At 41.7% G+C, this 19,437-nt stretch overlaps 1 long non-coding RNA gene across 1 annotated transcript in view; it reads right to left on the reverse strand.

Annotated features, from left to right (window-relative positions):
• Positions 1-208: 208 nt before the first annotated feature.
• LOC122459692 overlaps positions 209-19,437 on the reverse strand; it is an 83,116-nt gene continuing 63,887 nt past the window's right edge. The window contains exon 3 of the long non-coding RNA XR_006280538.1: positions 209-1,799. This is a non-coding gene — a long non-coding RNA (uncharacterized LOC122459692). The remainder of the gene's footprint in view (positions 1,800-19,437) is intronic.

Consider the following 19,437-nt stretch of genomic DNA (forward strand, 5'->3'; position numbering starts at 1 on the left):
GTTTAGATTCTTGAGTTAGAATGAACTCAAAACCTCAGGAAAAGTCAATCTAGATGTCACGTTTCACATTGAAACAATACAGGACTTCAAAACTACAAATTAACTCAGGTTGGTTGAAAGTTCATAGACCCATGGGAATTCAGACATGGAAAAGCCTTCTTAAATCATTCAGTCCATCTCCTTGCCAGTGCAGCATTCATCCCTATTGTACAGTTTCTAATTTTTTATCTGGTCTAATTTTCAAAGTCCCACATAAAACAGAGCAAAACAATTCAAAATTTCAATGTAATGTGGCTGAAACATCACATTTTGAAGGGGGGAAAAGATATGACATGTTCCTGAAAATTTTTTTGTATAAAATCTTAAACCATTTTCAATCTCAACCTCAACCTTTCAAGCTCTAGTCCTAAATTATGGGTTTCCACCATGTCCCTTTAGACATTCTAATAGCTCTTTCACTGTTCAGAAGTAATTCTTGATATTCATCCTACATTTTCCCTTTCTTAAATTCAGCTATTTACTTCTAGATGTACAGTGGGAACCAAATAATTCTGCTCTCTAAGTACTTCAGGTACCCAGAGTGTAATATATTTCCTTAGTCACCCTTTAATCAGGCAGTATATAACTAGCTCTTTTAATTTTTCTTCAAACCATTCTCTCCAGCCTGCTGTTGTTTATGACTGATGTTCTCTGTACTCCCTTCTAATTTGTCATTATCTTTCTGGTAATGTGATGTGCACAGTTTGCGACCCTTTCTATTAATCTAATTTGAGATTAACATTTTTAATAACATCTGAAATCAGACAATGTTTTGCATGGTCTTAGATCTTGTGGAAATTTTGTTCCTAACTGAAGTCTTCATACAGCTCATATCTAATGGAGATTCTCTTGTAGCTCAGCTGGAAGAGGCCTAAGATTTTTGGAGCAGAAGGCTATAATTTCCCCTTCCTGCATGCATTCAGTCAGCTAGTAAATGTAATTTCTGAATATGCAACCATGGACTGTGAGATGCTGCCACAAATTAATGTGATTGAACATGTTGCTATTTGAAGGCAGCAGCTCCCTCAGATATTACTGTCACATGTCCTGAGATACCACAATGAATATGACAGAATACCAGCCAAGGTGTATTTGGTAGGGGGCTATTGATGGATGGGTCTGAGAAAAAATATAAGGAGGTAACAGTAGCCACTGGAACAAAGCCAGAGATATATGGGAGATAGATTTAATTCAAAGATTAGGTTAGGGGAGTTGAAGAGATAGGACAGGTGGGCTTGGACAAAATTTGGATGGACTGAAGGATGGAATGTAGAACTGTGCAGAAGAAGAGAAGGGACCTGCTAAGTTTAGCTTGGTGAATACTGCAGGATTTCGTTTGTTGGGGGTACACAACTAAAACCTGGAGAGTTCATTCACAGAGAACAAACCCAGAGCAATCACTGCACAATCACTTGGAGGCAGTAAAATGTGACAGTAAGGGGATGAAGAAGTCAAAACTCCAAGGGAAAGCAGCAAGAAGTCATCCATTAGGACAGCATAGAGGAAGATGCCCTATGTCCCAGGGGAACCTGTCTCTCTCATTCACTCCTTCCCCTCAGATTCCGTGGGCCATCCTTCTTGGTTTGCTGTCCTCAAGAGCTGATTTTTTGTCCTCCTTCCTTGAACACAATGGCTCCTCATTCTTCAGAGTCATTGGGTGGATAGTCTCCCTAGAAAAAGACTTTCGGGGGTGGCAACAGCCACTGCTGACAGCCTTTGTGGAGGGAGAACATGAAACACCCATCTTCCACATCAGGTACCTATAAAGAGGAAATAATTATTCTCTCACCACCACCATCAGCAGCTCTACTAAGTAGAGAGCACTAACAGCAGATACCGGGCCTATAATTCCAAGGACAGGAGCTAGGGAAGCATCACACTTTCCCTAATAGTCACATTCTAAGTATTATGAGGTTTCGTCTCATTAGCACTTAGTCATTATGCTAAAGTTTATGAGGTGCCATTTGATGCTAGTAGCTGGAGCAGGGAAGTGGGAACTTTCCCCTCTCCAGTGGCCCATTGGGTACCAGACCTGTACCAACCTCCCTCTAATATTCTGGACTGGGGGAAGGCCCTGGTGTTTACCTAATCACCCCTTAGGAGACATTGCTTTGGAGTGATCCAATGTCCTCTGAAGACCAGGGAGAAGGCTAATGGATCTATGATGAGTTATTCGCCCCACAGAAGATAGAGCAGTTTAAATTAGGTTAATTAATCTGACTGCACCTGGGGGAGATCCAGGGAGATTGATTCATGATGGAGCCCGGCTGAGAAGAATAGTCAGGGCTAGTATACAACCAGGAAGTTGGCAGCACAGATTAAAGCTGTAGGGGAAGTGATCTGCAGTTATTCTCTGGGAAGAGGGAGTCTGAACTGAACTAAACCCAGAGCTGGGGGATCCAAAAGCTATAAGAAGGAGTCCAGGGAAAGAACAACAGACTTTGAGAGAAAGCAGACCACAGTTACTTGACATAGGGTCACTGGACTGGAACCTAAAGTGGACCACAGGCTTGGTTTCCCCTACCAGCCACTGGGAAAGTGGCAAGGGTGCTGGAATCTTTGTAAAAGTGAGGCGGTCAATGCCAAAGTGGTAGGGGAATTAAAATACTACTTAAATATCCTGAAGAGTACAATTGTAACATAAATAACCAGACTACAAAATGTAGCCACATTATAATATTTAAGGTACAATTATAGTACAAATGACAAAATAAAACAACTTTAGTTCTAAACATTAGAACTGTATTTTATTTTTGCACTTCATGTATTGTACTTCACTTGCATTTATCATTTTACTGCATATACTGCACTATTATTATTATTATTGAACTGTAACTTGCAATTTCTGTAACATTACAATCAAATTGTTCTTGTTTATATATAATGCATATTTTAACAATTGTAACCCTAAATTGTAACCCTAAATTGTAAATCTCCTTGGAAAAAGGTGTCAGCAACATTAATAATAAAAACAAACTACTTTGAAGGGAGGTAAACATGTCCCCATATAACAGCTACCATATACAATGATTTTGTTCTAATGTTTTATAAAAAATAAAATAAAATAAAATAAAATAAAAAATATATTTTTAGAAAACCTAACACACACCACCAACAAGCTATACCAGATAGAAGCAATAGGATATCTATCAATCAAATAATGTAAACTTAATGCAATTTTGATCACACGATTATGTGATTATTGAGGAGTGCAATGGATATCTAGGAATGCATCCGATCCGATCTCTTAGTGCATCTGGGCTCTTAGCAGTACTATCATATTTTTTTTCCCATGGCACATATGCTCCTTGGCCCCCCTGGTTCTGTCACTAGTGGGAAGTGGTACAGACTGGGCAGTGGAATAGAAGATTGCCTGAGACAGTTGATTTAGTGGGTCTTTGATACCTTGGACTGGGAGGACTATAGTGACATGGCTGGAGGACTGAGTCATGAAGGAGTACCCCGAGTCCTAGAGAGGGGTAGTGGGCATGGTGTGAAGAAAAGGGCATTGGACCTAGATGAAGAAAATCCCCAGAGAAGCCAGGGGGAAGCACCCTACTGGTGCGTGGAGCCCTTTGACAGGATTTCAAGCCAAAGTGGTCATCTCCATAAAGACTGGAGAAATAAGTATACGATTGTCCAAAGTCTGAGGTACATGGAATAGGGAGGGTTTATGGACTGAAGCTGAAGTACAAGGACACCAAAGGATGTGTGGTTCTGTCATGTGTGAGTGTTTTCAGACAATCCTGTAGAAGAGTGAAGTATTCAAATATTTGGGAGTTTAACCGTACCAAGCTACTAGACCAACACCTAAAATAACAGCCCATAGAAATATCATAGATTTATGCTCTTACATACAGAAGTCAATGCTTAGTAAAATCAATTATTAGAAAACTGTAGGGGGCTAGCAGTTAAAAATAGCACTCATTTAAAGCTGATGCAGCTTTAAGTAAGATTTTTTCCAACGAATTACAAATATTAATGAATTTGAATACACTTATTTTTCATCTGTTTTAAAGACAAATTTTATTTTCACAGTTCACTGTCTTCATTAGAATTTTTTTTAAGTACTTACAACATGTAGCACATTTTGTCAACTCACATCCTCAATATAGCATTTTGCAGAATAATGGATTTGAGAAGTACAATGGGCAGGAGAGTGGGGCTGGGCAGCTGAGAAATTGCAATGTCAGGAGAGGCGTGGGATGAGATGAAGGGGAAGCAACAACCAAAAGGCAACCCAGCAAATGCGAGGTAAAGATAACCCCTGACACTTTGGACATTAGGTAAATATCCTAGAATCATAGAACTGGAAGGGACCTCGAGAGGTCATCTAATCCAGTCCCCTGCACTCAAGGCAGGACTAAGTATTATCTACTACACCATCCCTGACAGGTGTTTGTCCAACCTGCTTTTAAAAATCCCCAATGATGGAGATTCCACAACCTCCCGAGGCAATTTATTCCAGTGCTTAACAACTCTGACAGTTAGGAGATTTTTCCTAATGTCCAACCTAAACCGCTCTTGCTGCAATTTAAGCCCATTGCGTCTTGTCCTATCCTCAGAGGTTAAGAACAACAATTTTTCTCCCTCCTCCTTGTAACAACCTTTTATGTACTTGAAAACTGTTATCATGTCCCCTCTCAGTTTTCTCTTCTCCAGCCTAAACAAACCCAATTTTTTCAGTCTTCCCTCATAGGTCATGTTTTCTAGACCTTTAATCATTTTAGTTGCTCTTTTCTGGACTTTCTCCAATTTGTCCACTCTTTCCTGAAATGTGGTGCCCAGAACTGGACACAATACTCCAGGCCTAATCAGCATGGAATAGAGCTGAAGAATTACTCCTCGTGTCTTGCTTAGATACTCCTACTAATACATCCCAGAATGATGTTTGCTTTTTTTGCAACAGCGTTACATTGTTGACTCATATTTAGCTTGTGATCCACTATGACCCTCAAATCCCTTTCTGCAGTACTCCTTGCTAGGCAGTCATTTCCCATTCTGTATGTGTGCAACTGATTGTTCCTTCCTAAGTGAAGTACTTTGCATTTGCCCTTATTGAATTTCATCCTATTTACTTCAGACCATTTCTCCAGTTTGTCCAGATCATTTTGAATTTTAATCCTATCCTCCAGAGCACTTGCAACCCCTCCCAGCTTGGTATCATCCGCAAACTTTATAAGGGTACTCTCTATGCAATTATCTAAATCATTGATGAAGATATTGAACAGAACCGGACCCAGAACTGATCCCTGCGGGACCCCACTCATTATGCCCTTCCAGCCTGACTGTGAACCACTGATAACTACTCTCTGGGAATGATTTTCCAACCAGTTATGCACCCACCTTATAGGAGCTCCATCTTGGTTGTATTTCCCTAGCTTGTTTTTGAGAAGGTCATGAAAAACAGTATCAAAAGCCAAACTAAAGTCAAGATATACCATATCTACTGCTTCCCCACTATCCACAAGGCTTGTCACCCTGTCAAAGAAAGTTATTACATTGGTTTGACATGATTTGTTGTTGAAAAATTCATGCTGACTGTTGCTTATCACCTTTATTATCTTCTAGGTGTTTGCAAATTGATTGCTTGATTATTTGCTCCATTGCCCAGATTGTCCTTATTCCCTTTTTTATAGATTGGCACTATATTTGCCCTCTTTCAGTTGTCTGGAATCTCTCCAGTCTTCCATGACTTTTCAAAGACGATCACTAATGGCTCAGATATCTTCTCATCAGCTCTTTAAGTATTCTAGGATGTATTTTCTCAGGCCCTGGTGACTTAAGGACATCTAACTTGTCTAAGTAATTTTTAACTTGTTTTTTCCCTATTTTAGCCTCTGATTCTACTTAATTTTCACTGGAATTCACTGTGATAGACCTCACTACTAACCTTTGTGGTGAAAACTGAAACAAAAAAGTCATTTAGCACTTCTGGCATTTCAACATTTCCTGTTATTGTTCCCCCCTCCACCCTCGTCATTGAATAATGGGCCTACCTGTCCTTGGTCTTCCTCTTGCTTCTAATGTCTTTGTAGAATTTATTTGGGTACCCTTTATGTATTTAGCTAATTAATCTCTTTTGTGCCTTGGCCTTTCTAATTTTGTCCCTACATACTTGTGTTATTTATTTATATTCATCCTTCCGGTTGTTTTTTCAAGCTTAGTTCTATTTTAATTTCATATCCTTGTAAGTGGTATATAGTCTTAAATTTGACACTGCAAAAGTTGATATCACTAACCACTTTTCTAAATTAACAATATACAGATGAAATAATTGCCCTATATTGCAATATAATGTAAGTTGATGGTATATTTTGAGTACTGTTTTGAGTATGGTTACATATTACAGACTATAAAATAGTACAGTTGAACAATGTATTAAAAACACCTTGGACAGTCCCTTAAAAACAAAAGTGACTGAGATGAACATGGTAAAAGGAAAAACTGTGAATATACAGATAGATAGATAAGCTAAAAATTAGGGCTGTCAAGCAATTAAAAAAATTAATCATGATTAATCGCACTGTTCAACAATAATGGAATACCATTTGTTTAAATATTTTGGATGTTTTCCACATTTTCAACTATATTGATTTCAGTTACAACACAAAATACAAAGTGTACAGTGCTCACTTAATATTTATTTTATTACAAACATTTGTGCTATAAAAATAATAATATTTTTCAATTCACCTAATATAAGTAGTGTAGTGCAATCTCTTTATCATGAAAGTTAAACTCTCAAATGTAGAATTATGTACAAAAAATAACTGCATTCAAAAATAAAACAATGTAAAACTTTAGAGCCTGCAAGTCCACTCAGTCCTACTTCTTGTTCAACCAACCGCTCAGACAAACAAGTTTGTTTACATTTGCAGGAGATAATGCTGCCTGCTTCTCGTTTACAATGTCACCTGAAAGTAAGAACAAGCATTCGCATGGCACTGTTGTAGCCGGTGCTGCAAGATATTTATGTGCCAGATGCACGAAAGATTCATATGTCCCTTAATATTAATAATTTATTATTACTCATTATAATTATTATTTTGTATTAAGATTGCATCTAATGGTCTCAGGCAGGGTCATGGCCCCATTGTAGTAGGGGCTGACCAAACACATAGAAAAACACAATCCTGTTCCTGTCAAGTTTACAATCTAATTTGAAATGAGACACAAGAATCCATAACAAACAATAAGACAGAAATGAGGGGGGAGAGGGGAAATAGGAGGGGTGGGATATGTGGGATATTGGAATGAGAGTAACAAGATCAAGCAGTTATATAGGTTAGCTATGGCCCTAGGCAGCACAGCTCTTGAGCCTTGTGTAACTTTAAGCATGTCAGTAGGCCCACTGAATGGGGTTACCTGCATTCTTGAGTGCTTTGTTGGACTGAGGCCCAAATACAGTTTGATGGCTCCAAATTATGCAGTTCATGCACCATAAAAGTGACAGACAAAGCCCACTAAAGCTAATATTTTTAAGCAAAGGATGAATAGTTTTTTCTATAAACAAAAAGGTTCAGGTAGTTGACCAAGTTCTGCCCTCACATGTAGGCATGCAATTTCATTAATGCATTGCATGAGTGTGAAAGTCGAATCCTGAATGCTTCTAAGCATCTCTCAAGAGTTACCGCTCATCTTGAGCTCCCAAAGAAGCCAAAGGTGGTTGGAGGTGTTAAGCCTATTGCAATAGGCAGGCCTGAAATGTCCCCTTTCCCTGAGAACTAAGCAAATCACCTGTTTGACTTTGCTGCTTTCTTTGGTTATTGAAAGAAAAGGAGTACTTGTGGCACCTTAGAGACTAACAAATTTATTAGAGCATAAGCTTTCGTGAGCTACAGCTCACTTCACCGATGAAGTGAGCTGTAGCTCACGAAAGCTTATGCTCTAATAAATTTGTTAGTCTCTAAGGTGCCACAAGTACTCCTTTTCTTTTTGCGAATACAGACTAACACGGCTGCTACTCTGAAACCTTTGGTTATTGAGCAGCTGGACAGCAGAGGTGCAATCTTTCCTAGTCATTGGTATCTTCTTTACTTCCCTTTTCTGTTTTATTTTTTAAATGACATGTATTCTTTGTTTTACTCCATCCTTTATCCATCTGGCATGATTTAATCTCCTTACAATGTGACTAACAAGCCTGACATGCATCAGAAGAATGAGGATATATGCCCCAAATACTATATTATAAGAGTAACTCAATCTCTCAAATCCAGGGGTTGGATATTTTATTTAATTTTATTTATTTATTTATTTATTTTTAACCTTAAGTGCACTGAAAGATCAGAGATAGCCTGTGCTAAGTCATCTCTATTTTAGGTCACAGAGGCATATGACCCTCTCTCAACACCAATTGCTGCCAAAACTAGTGACCAGTTAGAAGGGTAAGAGTGCAAGCTTATTTTAGGTTACGTGAACTGGGTGTCAGCTATCTGGATTGTGTTTAGAAATCCGAGACAGAGAGAGAAAAATCAGCCCTATTCAAACCCAGGAATTGTACCACTTACTGAAAAATGGCTGAATGGAATTTGTTCTCATTTTCATCCTGAACTTGCTTTAAGACAAAGACCACCCATTAGAAAAATTTAAGTCAGAAGAATTATTGGGGAGAGTTATTAGTAAGTGAAAAGAGGAGGTTTAAATGGGAAACATTTTACATCCTTAACTATAGAAGTTTCTATTGGAAACCATATACAATCATTTTTTGTCTGTGGGTTGTTTTAGGATTGAATTCTCATTGTAATAAATATGTATAAATGTAATAAATAGACTTACATTTTTTAATTTTATTTATTTACACATAAAGAGGGGGACTTTCAAAAGCACTCAGTATTGGACTAACGCTGTTTCCCTTGCCTTCAGAAGAGGATTTAGGATAACACTCTTTTTAAAAATTCCTACTCAAAGAATATACCATAGTAGAAATGAAATAAGGGTGCATATCTTGAAAAATGGGACCTGAGGGTTCAATTCATGCAGTCCTCATGTCCAAGTCATTGCGAGTTTGCTGAATAAGGACTGTAGGATCAGACCCATAAGTAGAAAACTCAACAAAATAATTTTATTGATAAGCTCTGTTTACAGATTGCCAACAAGTAGTTATTCATAAGGCTACACACTGCCACCTCTACCCAGACAAAGTCTTTAGGGCCTGATCCAATGCCCACTGATGTCAAAGGGAGTCTTCCTATTGACTTCAATCATCCAGGTCCTTAGTCACTGGGAAATTTGCTTGACTAAGGGCTACAGGATTTGGCTCATTGTTTTGACAGGTAAATTCAAAATACGGTTTGTATGCAAGGCTAATTACTATTGTATGATAGCACAAATGATGAATGGTACATTTTGCCAAGAAGGCTAACCGCATTTTGGGCTGTATAAGTAGGGGCATTGCCAGCAGATCGAGGGACTGCTCGTTCCCCTCTATTCGACTGTGTACTGTGTCCAGTTTTGGGCCCCACACTACAAGAAGGATGTGGAAAAATTGGAAAGCGTCCAGCAGAGGGCAACAAAAATTATTAGGGGATTGGAACACATGACTTATGAGGAGAGGCTGAGGGACCTGGGATTGTTTAGTCTGCGGAAAAGAAGAATGAGGGGGGATTTGATAGCTGCTTTCAACTACCTGAAAGAGGGTTCCAAAGAGAGTGGATCTAGATTGTTCTCAGTGGTAGCAGATGACAGAACAAGGAGGAATGGTCTCAAGTTGCAATGGGGGAGGTTTAGGTTGGATATTAGGAAAAACTTTTTCACAAGAGGGTGGTGAAGCACTGGAATGCATTACCTGGGGAGGTGGTATAATCTCCTTCCTTAGAAGTTTTTAAGGTCAGGCTTGACAAAGCCCTGGCGGGGATGATTTAGTTGGGGATTGGTCCTGCTTTGAGCAGGGGGTTGGACTAGATGCCCTCCTGAGGTCCCTTCCAACCCTGATATTCTATGATTCTATGATTTTAAGTTTATTTTCTAATATGCATGTTTTGGATTATAGATATTGCTAATGCATGGCATTGGTGTATGCTGATCTACAACAGACCAATTCAGAAAAGATTTAGCACTTAAAATAAACAACCATATCCATTAGATGCAACCAGAAAGTCATTTTTCCTATGAAATGTAAAATAACTGATTACACTCTTGTACAATATCTCAGTTTTCTGTTCAATAAATTGTGACAAAAAGAGAAAGGAAGCTTTTTTTTAGCTCACACTGATTAATAACAAAGTTCATTCTTTCATTTATAGGAAACATTAGTCCTTTCATTATAATATTCACAATCTTGGTTCTAAATTGTTTACTATATCTTAGAGCACATTCCCTGCAAAATGAAGACAAGAAGACATCTCATAAAAAAATACTTCCTTTGCTTGACAAAAAACAATGAATGTTTTTGTTTTCCCCTCTAAATCAGGAGTGGGCAAATTTTTTGGCCCGAGGGCCACATCGGGGTTGCAAACCGGTATTGAGGGCCAGGTTGGGAAGGCTGTGCCTCCGCAAACAGGCTGGCCTCCACCCCCTTCCCCTGCCCCTCCCACTTCCCACCCCTGACAGGCCCCCGGGATCCCCGACCCATCTACCCCCCCACTCCTTGTCCCCTGACTGCCCCCTCCCAGGACCCCCATCCCTAACTTCCCCCCCCAGAATCCCACCCCCATCCAACCCCCCCCTGCTCCCTGTCCCCTCCCCGGGACCCTCCGAACTCCCCAGGACCCCACCCCTTATCCAACCTCCCCTGCTCCCTGTCTCCTGACTGCCCCCCTCCCTGAACCTCCACCCCATCCTACTGCCCCCTGTCCCCTGACTGTCCCCTGGACTCTCCTGCCCTTTATCCAACCCCCCCTCCTCCCGCCCACTTACCATGCCTCAGAGCGGCAGAACAGGTTTATTGGAAAGCCTGGGAGGTGGGCGGGCGCAAGTTGAGATGCCCACGTGGCAGCGGGGGAGGAGGGCTGCGGGTGAGGGGCCGGGGGCTAGCCTCCCCGGCTGGGAGTTCAGGGGACAGGCAGGAAGTGGTCCGCAGGCCATAGTTTGTCCACCTCTGCTCTAAATTGAAACTCTTGATTTAAATAAACTGTTTTACTCTTTGCCTTTTTTAGCCACTGAATATTTGCAAGTACAAAATGTCTATTATTAACCCAGATGCTGTCATGAGTGACTACACACAATGTTTTTCAAACATTAATTTGAATGGTATCAATCTGCTAAGTGTAATCATAAAATGTACTAAAGATTCTGAGTAGCTACTATCACAGTAATGATGAGGTAATATTTATATGTCATTTAACATTCTGGAACATAGCTTAATCTTAATTGTAGAACTGCTGCTCAAAACCCAAGTCTCTCTGTGGCACCCAATATTCCCTAGTAACACATTTATGTAGGCACCAACCAACAAAGACAGCATCTGTAGTGGAAAGTAAAAATGAGCAATTATGAATTGAGGTTCTGGAAGTCTTTCACCAACTAAAAGTGTTGTGGAGTTTTAGTAAAGAGATAAGGTGGGTGAGGTAATACCTTCAGCTGTACCATCTTCTGTTGGTGATAGAGACAAGCTTTCCTGGAACCAACATCATTACAGCTACACTGCATCCATGGATTTTTATCTTTACTTAGATTATTAATATTCTTTACTACATCATGAACTCTGGTAAAATGAAACAGCTTATTCATGGGGTTTCCATTTATCAAACAAGAAGAGTTGCAATAAATTCATAATCACTTTCAATGGTGTACTGAGGGCTTTTTTATTAGAACAACTAGTTTAGGGCTGGGTATCAAGCATTCGATGGCCTTATCTCTGGCAACAGATCAGTGTTTGGTGTGAAAAAAGCCTTTCAGAGGTCTCAAATTTCTTTTGACCGGGAGGTTTAATGAATGCTTAATTGGTAATAGTGGATTCCATTCTGGTCAACCATCATTTTATTAGATAAAAATGTAGGGTCAAATCCTGGCTCCATCAAAGTCAATAGTGATATGGACAGAGGCACGCAAAACCTGCAGGAGTAGCTCGATGCAACTGCCAACAATTGGACACATTTAAATATATCTCCTTCCTTAGAAGTTTTTAAGATCAGGCTTGACAAAGCCCGGGCTGGGATGATTTAGTTGGGGATTGGTCCTGCTTTGAGCAGGGGGTTGGACTAGATGACCTCCTGAGGTCCCTTCCAACCCTGATATTCTATGATTCTATGATATTTAAATATTTAAACATTTAAATATATTCTCCAGAATGGTGTTAAAAAGTTCTTAACCCTGTCAAAAGAGGAGAAGCAGTGTTTCTGGCGATGGCCCAAATGTAGGACTATATTGCAATGGTCAGGGCTTTCAATATTACTGTGGATAATTATGGTGGTTGGCCTATGGTTAAGTATACTAATCTTGCAATGTATACTGCGGTGGTTAAAGAGGAACACAGAGCCACAAAGCACAACCACTAATTATAACATATAAAGTAATGTAGGCCCTCCACCAAAGTGTAACAGATGACCTGGACACAACCTTCTCAGGCCCATCACTACGGGAAGCCTGGAACATTAATTGGAATACGTGCAGTATGCCCATACGAGGGAAGGTGCAGGGCATTATACTGCACAAGGGGCAGTGGGGCAAATGGAGCATCAACACATTCCATCTTGATAACCGGCCCTTTCAGGAAATGTGCCGGCACATGCCCTATTCTTTTCCAGACACATTTAGGCAGGAGGGTCCCAGAAGAAAAGAGAAAAAAAGGGGTGGAGTGTTAGGAGTGCTAGTGATAATGTAGGATTCAGGCCTGTATTTTGGCCTGAGATAGAATTTTGGGTCTTGTTTGCCTGTTTGATTCTTGATATACTTATATTCTTACTAATATGTGTAAACAAAGGACAAAGACACTGTGTATGTTGCTTCTTCCCATCCAGGTGGGTTTGTTAGTATACGAGAACAGATAAAAACAGTTAAAGTGTTACTGGGCATGGTGGGAGTATAATATACGAACGCACACTTTAAGGCTGCCTCAACTCCTATCACAAGGCAAGATCAAGTAACCAATAAAGGATGTCACATTATCTGCCTTTTCAGACATGAAGTAGGCAATCTAAGACGCAGTGCAGCACCAAATGAAGACATGGCAACATATTCGTTATTCACAAAAAGAAAAGGAGTACTTGTGGCACCTTAGAGACTAACAAATTTATTTGAGCATAAGCTTTTGTGAGCTACAGCTCACTTCATCGGATGCATTCAGTGGAAATACAGTGGGGAGATTTATATACACAGAGAACATGAAACAATGGGTGTTATCATACACACTGTAACGAGAGTGATCACTTAAGATGAGCGATTACCAGCAGGGGGGGAGGGGGGAAGGAAGAGAACCTTTAGTAGTGATAATCAAGGTGGGCCATTTCCCAGTTGACAAGAACGTCTGAGGAACAATGGGGGGTGGCGGGGGGTGAAATAACATGGGGAAATAGTTTTATTTTGTGTAATGACCCATCCACTCCCAGTCTCTATTCAAGCCTAAATTAATTGTAACCAGTTTGCAAATTAATTCCAATTCAGCAGTCTCTCACTGGAGTCTGTTTTTGAAGTTTTTTTGTTGAAGAATAGCCACTCTTAGGTCTGTAATCGAGTGACTACAGAGACTGAAGTGTTCTCCAACTGGTTTTTGAATGTTATAATTCTTGATGTCTGATTTGTGTCCATTTATTCTTTTACGTAGAGACTGTCCAGTTTGACCAATGTACATGGCAGAGGGGCATTGCTGGCACATGATGGCATATATCACATTGGTAGATGTGCAGGTGAATGAGCCTCTGATAGTGTGGCTGATGTGATTAGGCCCTATGATGGTGTCCCCCGAATAGATATGTGGACAGAGTTGGCAACGGGCTTTGTTGCAAGGATAGGTTCCTGGGTTAGTGGTTCTGTTGTGTGGTGTGTGGTTGCTGGTAAGTATTTGCTTCAGGTTGGGGGGCTGTCTGTAAGGAAGGACTGGCCAGTCTCCCAAGATCTGTGAGAGTGATGGGTCGTCCTTCAGGATAGGTTGTAGATCCTTGATGATGCGTTGGAGAGGTTTTAGTTGGGGGTTGAAGGTGATGGCTAGTGGCATTCTGTTATTTTTTTGTTGGGCCAGTTCTGTAGTAGGTGACTTCTGGGTACTCTTCAATCTGTTTCTTCACTTCGAGAGCTGGGTACTGTAGTTGTAAGAATGCTTGATAGAGATCTTGTAGGTGTTTGTCTCTGTCTGAGGGGTTGGAGCAAATGCGGTTGTATCGTAGAGCTTGGCTGTAGACAATGGATCGTGTGGTGTGATCTGGGTGAAAGCTGGAGGCATGTAGGTAGGAATAGCAGTCAGTAGGTTTCTGGTGGTGTTTATGTGACCATCGCATATTAGCACTATAGTGTCCAAGAAGTGGATCTCTTGTGTGGACTGGTCCAGGCTGAGGTTGATGGTGGGATGGAAATTGTTGAAATGATGGTGAGTCACTGCCTATAATTTCATAGTATAAAACTTTTCCAAATATGTTTGAATGCTCTTTCAAACTCTTCAGTGGTAGAAGTGTCCTTTCTAATATGTGTTACCTAGCAGCTCTGTGTTCTTGAACAACCAGGGTACAGTACCCAGCCTGTTTGACTCTCGAAGGACCTTGCCCTCCCCCAGCCTCTGCTTGAACAAAATCTGCATCAGAAGAAAGACTTACAAAAAGCAATGAAAAGGCAGTGGGAGACAAATCCTAAACCCTTAGGATAAGGATGACAGAATTAAGGAAACTCCCCTAGCCTCATTTGCATTGAAGATGAGACAAGGAGGCATCTCCATTAGCATACAGAATGGAGAACAGAGATTCCAAGGCAAGAACCACATGGAACTCTGAGACCAGAAAAGCAAGGAAGCATTATGTGATGGGGGATCTCTGCTCCAGATGTTAATGAAGCCACACCTGCACACACCCAGCTCAGTAGTTATCAGACCAATTCTAGTAATAAATCCTTTATTGGTATCCCAAATAGTGAAGCTCCCTAATTGCACTGTGAACTCCCTCCAAGGAACACTGCCCAAAACCAAGAATGATCAGCTCCCAAGTCTAGCCTGAACAAAACAACTTTGGTATTCTCCCTTGTTTACAAATAAACAAATCTAGTGTTCTCCCTTGAACCATTGTTGTTTCTCTACAAAAAACCCTCACATAGGTGAATCCAAAATCTGCATCAGTTCCATTGAGACTTCATCTTCTCTTGACTGATAGTGCTGGGGGCTCTGCCTGACTCCAGCACTCAGGACCCTCAGCTACCACCACCACCTGGGATCCCTGGTTGATTCAAGCTTCATGGAGTGGTGAGAACCCAGTGCTCTCTCTCTCTAGGTATAGCCTTCTGACCCTGACTTGTGTGATCAGTTATAGTTTTCTAAACCTGACTTTTAGAATGAAATTTAAATTAGATTTAATATTATAACTGTTTTGTTTCATAGAATCATAGAATATCACGGTTGCAAGGGACCTCAGGAGGTCATCTAGTCCAACCCCCTGCTCAAAGCAGGACCAATCCCCAACTAAATCATCCCCGCCAGGGCTTTGTCAAGCCTGACCTTAAAAACTTCTAAGGAAGGAGATTCCACCACCTCCCTAGGTAATGCATTCCAGTGTTTCACCACCCTCTTGTGAAAAAGCTTTTCCTAATATCCAACCTAAACCTCCCCCATTGCAACTTGAGACCATTCCTCCTTGTTCTGTCATCTGCTACCACTGAGAACAATCTAGATCCACTCTCTTTGGAACCCTCTTTCAGGTAGTTGAAAGCAGCTATCAAATCCCCCCTCATTCTTCTTTTCCGCAGACTAAACAATCCCAGGTCCCTCAGCCTCTCCTCATAAGTCATGTGTTCCAATCCCCTAATAATTTTTGTTGCCCTCTGCTGGACGCTTTCCAATTTTTCCACATCCTTCTTGTAGTGTGGGGCCCAAAACTGGACACAGTATTCCAGATGAGGCCTCACCAATGTCAAATAGAGGGGAATGTTCACGTCCCTCGATCTGCTGGCAATGCTCCTACTTCTACATCCCAAAATTCCATTGGCCTTCTTGGCAACAAGGGCACACTGTTAACTCATATCCAGCTTCTCGTCCACTGTAACCCCTAGGTCTTTTTCTGCAGAACTGCTGCCGAGCCATTCGGTCCCTAGTCTGTAGCGGTGCATGGGATTCTTCCGTCCTAAGTGCAAGACTCTGCACTTGTCCTTCTTGAACCTCATCAGATTTCTTTTGGCCCAATTCTCTAATTTGTCTAGGGCCCTCTGTATCCTATCTCTACCCTCCAGCGTATCTACCTCTCCTCCCAGTTTAGTGTCATCTGCAAACTTGCTGAGGGTGCAATCCACACCATTCTCCAGATCATTTATGAAGATATTGAACAAAACCAGCCTGAGGACCAACCCTTGGGGCACTCCACTGAATACCGGTTGCCAACTAGACATGGAGCCATTGATCACTACCCGTTGAGCCTGACAATCTAGCCAACTTTCTATCCACCTTATAGTCCATTCATCCAGCCCATACTTCTTTAACTTGCTGGCAAGAATACTGTGGGAAAAGCTTTGCTAAAGTCAAGGAACAACATATCCACTGCTTTCCCCTCATCCACAGAGCCAGTTATCTTGTCATTGAAGGCAATTAGATTAGTCAGGCATGACTTGTCCTTGGTGAATACATGCTGACTGTTCCTGATCACTTTCCTCTCCTCTAAGTTCTTCAGAATTGATTCCTTAAGGATCTGCTCCATGATTTTTCCAGGGACTGAGGTGAGGCTGACTGGCCTGTAGTTCCCAGGATCCTCCTTCTTCCCTTTTTTAAAGATGGGCACTACACTGGCCTTTTTCCAGTCGTCCAGGACTTCCCCCAATCACCATGAGTTTTCAAAGATAATGGCCAATGGCTCTGCAATCACATCTGCCAACTCCTTTAGCACTCTTGGATGCAGCGCATCTGGCCCCATGGACTTGTGCTCGTCCAGTTTTTCTAAATAGTCCCGAACCACTTCTTTCTCCACAGAGGGCTGGTCACCTCTTCCCCATACTGTGCTGCCCAGTGCAGCAATCTGGGAGCTGACCTTGTTCGTGAAGACAGAGACAAAAAAAAGCATTGAGTACATTAGCTTTTTCCACATCCTCTGTCACTATGTTGCCTCCCTCATTCAGTAAGGGGCCCACCCCTTCCTTGACTTTCTTCTTGTTGCTAACATACCTGAAGAAACCCTTCTTGTTACTCTTAACATCTCTTGCTAGCTGCAACTCCAGGTGTGATTTGGCCTTTCTGATTTCACTCCTGCATGCCAGAGCAATATTTTTATACTCTTCCCTGGTCATTTGTTCAATCTTCCATTTCTTGTAAGCTTCTTTTTTGTGTTTAAGATCAGCAAGGATTTCACTGTTAAGCAAAGCTGGTCGCCTGCCATATTTACTATTCTTTCTACACATCGGGATGGTTTGTCCCTGTAACCTCAATAAGGATTCTTTAAAATACAGCCAACTCTCCTGGACTCCTTTCCCCCTCATGTTATTCTCCCAGGGGATCTTGCCCATCAGTTCCCTGAGGGAGTCAAAGTCGGCTTTTCTGAAGTCCAGGGTCCGTATTCTGCTGCTCTCCTTTCTTCCCTGTGTCAGGATCCTGAACTCGACCATCTCATGGTTACTGCCTCCCAATGCTTTTGCTTCCCCTATTAATTCTTCCTGGTTTGTGAACAGCAGTCAAGAAGAGCTCTGCCCCTAGTTGGTTTCTCCAGCACTTGCACCAGGAATTTGTCCCCTACACTTTCCAAAAACTTCCTGGATTGTCTGTGCACCGCTGTATTGCTCTCCCAGGAGATATCAGGGTGATTGAAGTCTCCCATGAGAACCAGGGCCTGCAATCTAATAATTTCCATGAGTTACCTGAAGAAAGCCTCGTCCATCTCATCCCCCTGGACCAGTGGTCTATAGCTGACTCCCACCACGACATCACCCTTGTTGCTCACACTTCTAAACTTAATCCAGAGACTCTCAGGTTTTTCTGCAGTTTCATACCTGAGCTCTGAGCAGTAATACTGCTCCCTTACATACAATGCAACTCCCCCACCTTTTCTGCCCTGCCTGTCCTTCCTGAAGAGTTTATATCTATCCATGACATGTCATGTGAGTCATGTGAGTTATCCCACCAATTCTCTGTTATTCCAATCACATCATAATTCCTTGACTGTGCCAGGACTTCCAGTTCTCCCTGCTTGTTTCCCAGGCTTCTTACATTTGTGTATATGCATTTGAGATAACTCTCTGATCGTTCCTCTTTCTCAGTATGAGGCAGGAGCTCTGCCCTCTCTCATGCTCCTGCTCGTGCTTCCTCCTGGTATCCCACTTCCCCACTTACCTCAGGGCTTTGGTCTCCTTCCCCCGGTGAAACTAGTTTAAAGCCCTCCTCACTAGGTTAGCTAGCCTGCTTACGAAGATTCTCTTCCCTCTCTTCGTTAAGTGGAGCCTGTCTCTGCCTAGCACTCCTCCTTCTTGGAGCACCATCCCACGGTCAAAGAATCCAAAGCCTTCTCTCCCACACCACCTGCATAGCCATTCATTGACTTCCACGATTCGACGGTCTCTACCCAGGCCTTTTCCTTCTATGGGAAGGATGGACGAGAAGACCACTTGCACCTCAAACTCCTTTATCCTTCTTCCCAAACTCCTTTATCCTTCTTCTGTTTATTTGGCTCCCCTATGGTTATTACCTGGCAATAAATAACTTTCATGGTTAAGCTGGTTGCTTCTCTCTGTCTCTGTCCCTCTTTTCCCCTCATGGGTGTTTTTTCAGTTTCCTCATTTGCTCTGCCGCAACGCTTCTCATACCTAAGCTAAAAGATCCCTACAGTGCCCAACAATCCTGCAGGGTTTGCTCAGCAAGTGGGTTACTACCAGAACAGTTTTAGTGTGAAAGTGGAGATAGAGACATGCTGAACCAGGGACATGTGAGGGTGGCAGCTTGAAAGTCCTGCTCAGAAGTGCTCTATTTGCATGCAGTACCAATGGCATATGAGGGTGACAGTTTGGAAGTGCTGCTCGACCCAGGCTACTGAGGCCAGAGACAAATAAGGGGTCATCTTGGGAGTGCTGATTAACCCAGTCCTCTCAGATGTGATAATAAAGTGATAAGTAACAGTCAGCATAGATTTGTCGAGAACAAATCATGTCAAAATAACCTGATAGCTTTCTTTGACAGGGAATCAGCCTTGTGGATAGGGGGGAAGCAGTAGATGTGGTATATCTTGACTTTAGTAAGGCTTTTGATACTGTCTCTCATGACCTTCTCATAAACAAACTAGGAAATATAACCCAGATGGAGCTACTAAATGGTGAGTGCATAACTGGTTGGAAAATCATTCCCAGAGAGTAGTTATC

This window comes from Dermochelys coriacea, chromosome 4, assembly GCF_009764565.3.
Source record: "Dermochelys coriacea isolate rDerCor1 chromosome 4, rDerCor1.pri.v4, whole genome shotgun sequence".
NCBI classification, from domain to species: Eukaryota; Metazoa; Chordata; order Testudines; family Dermochelyidae; genus Dermochelys; species Dermochelys coriacea.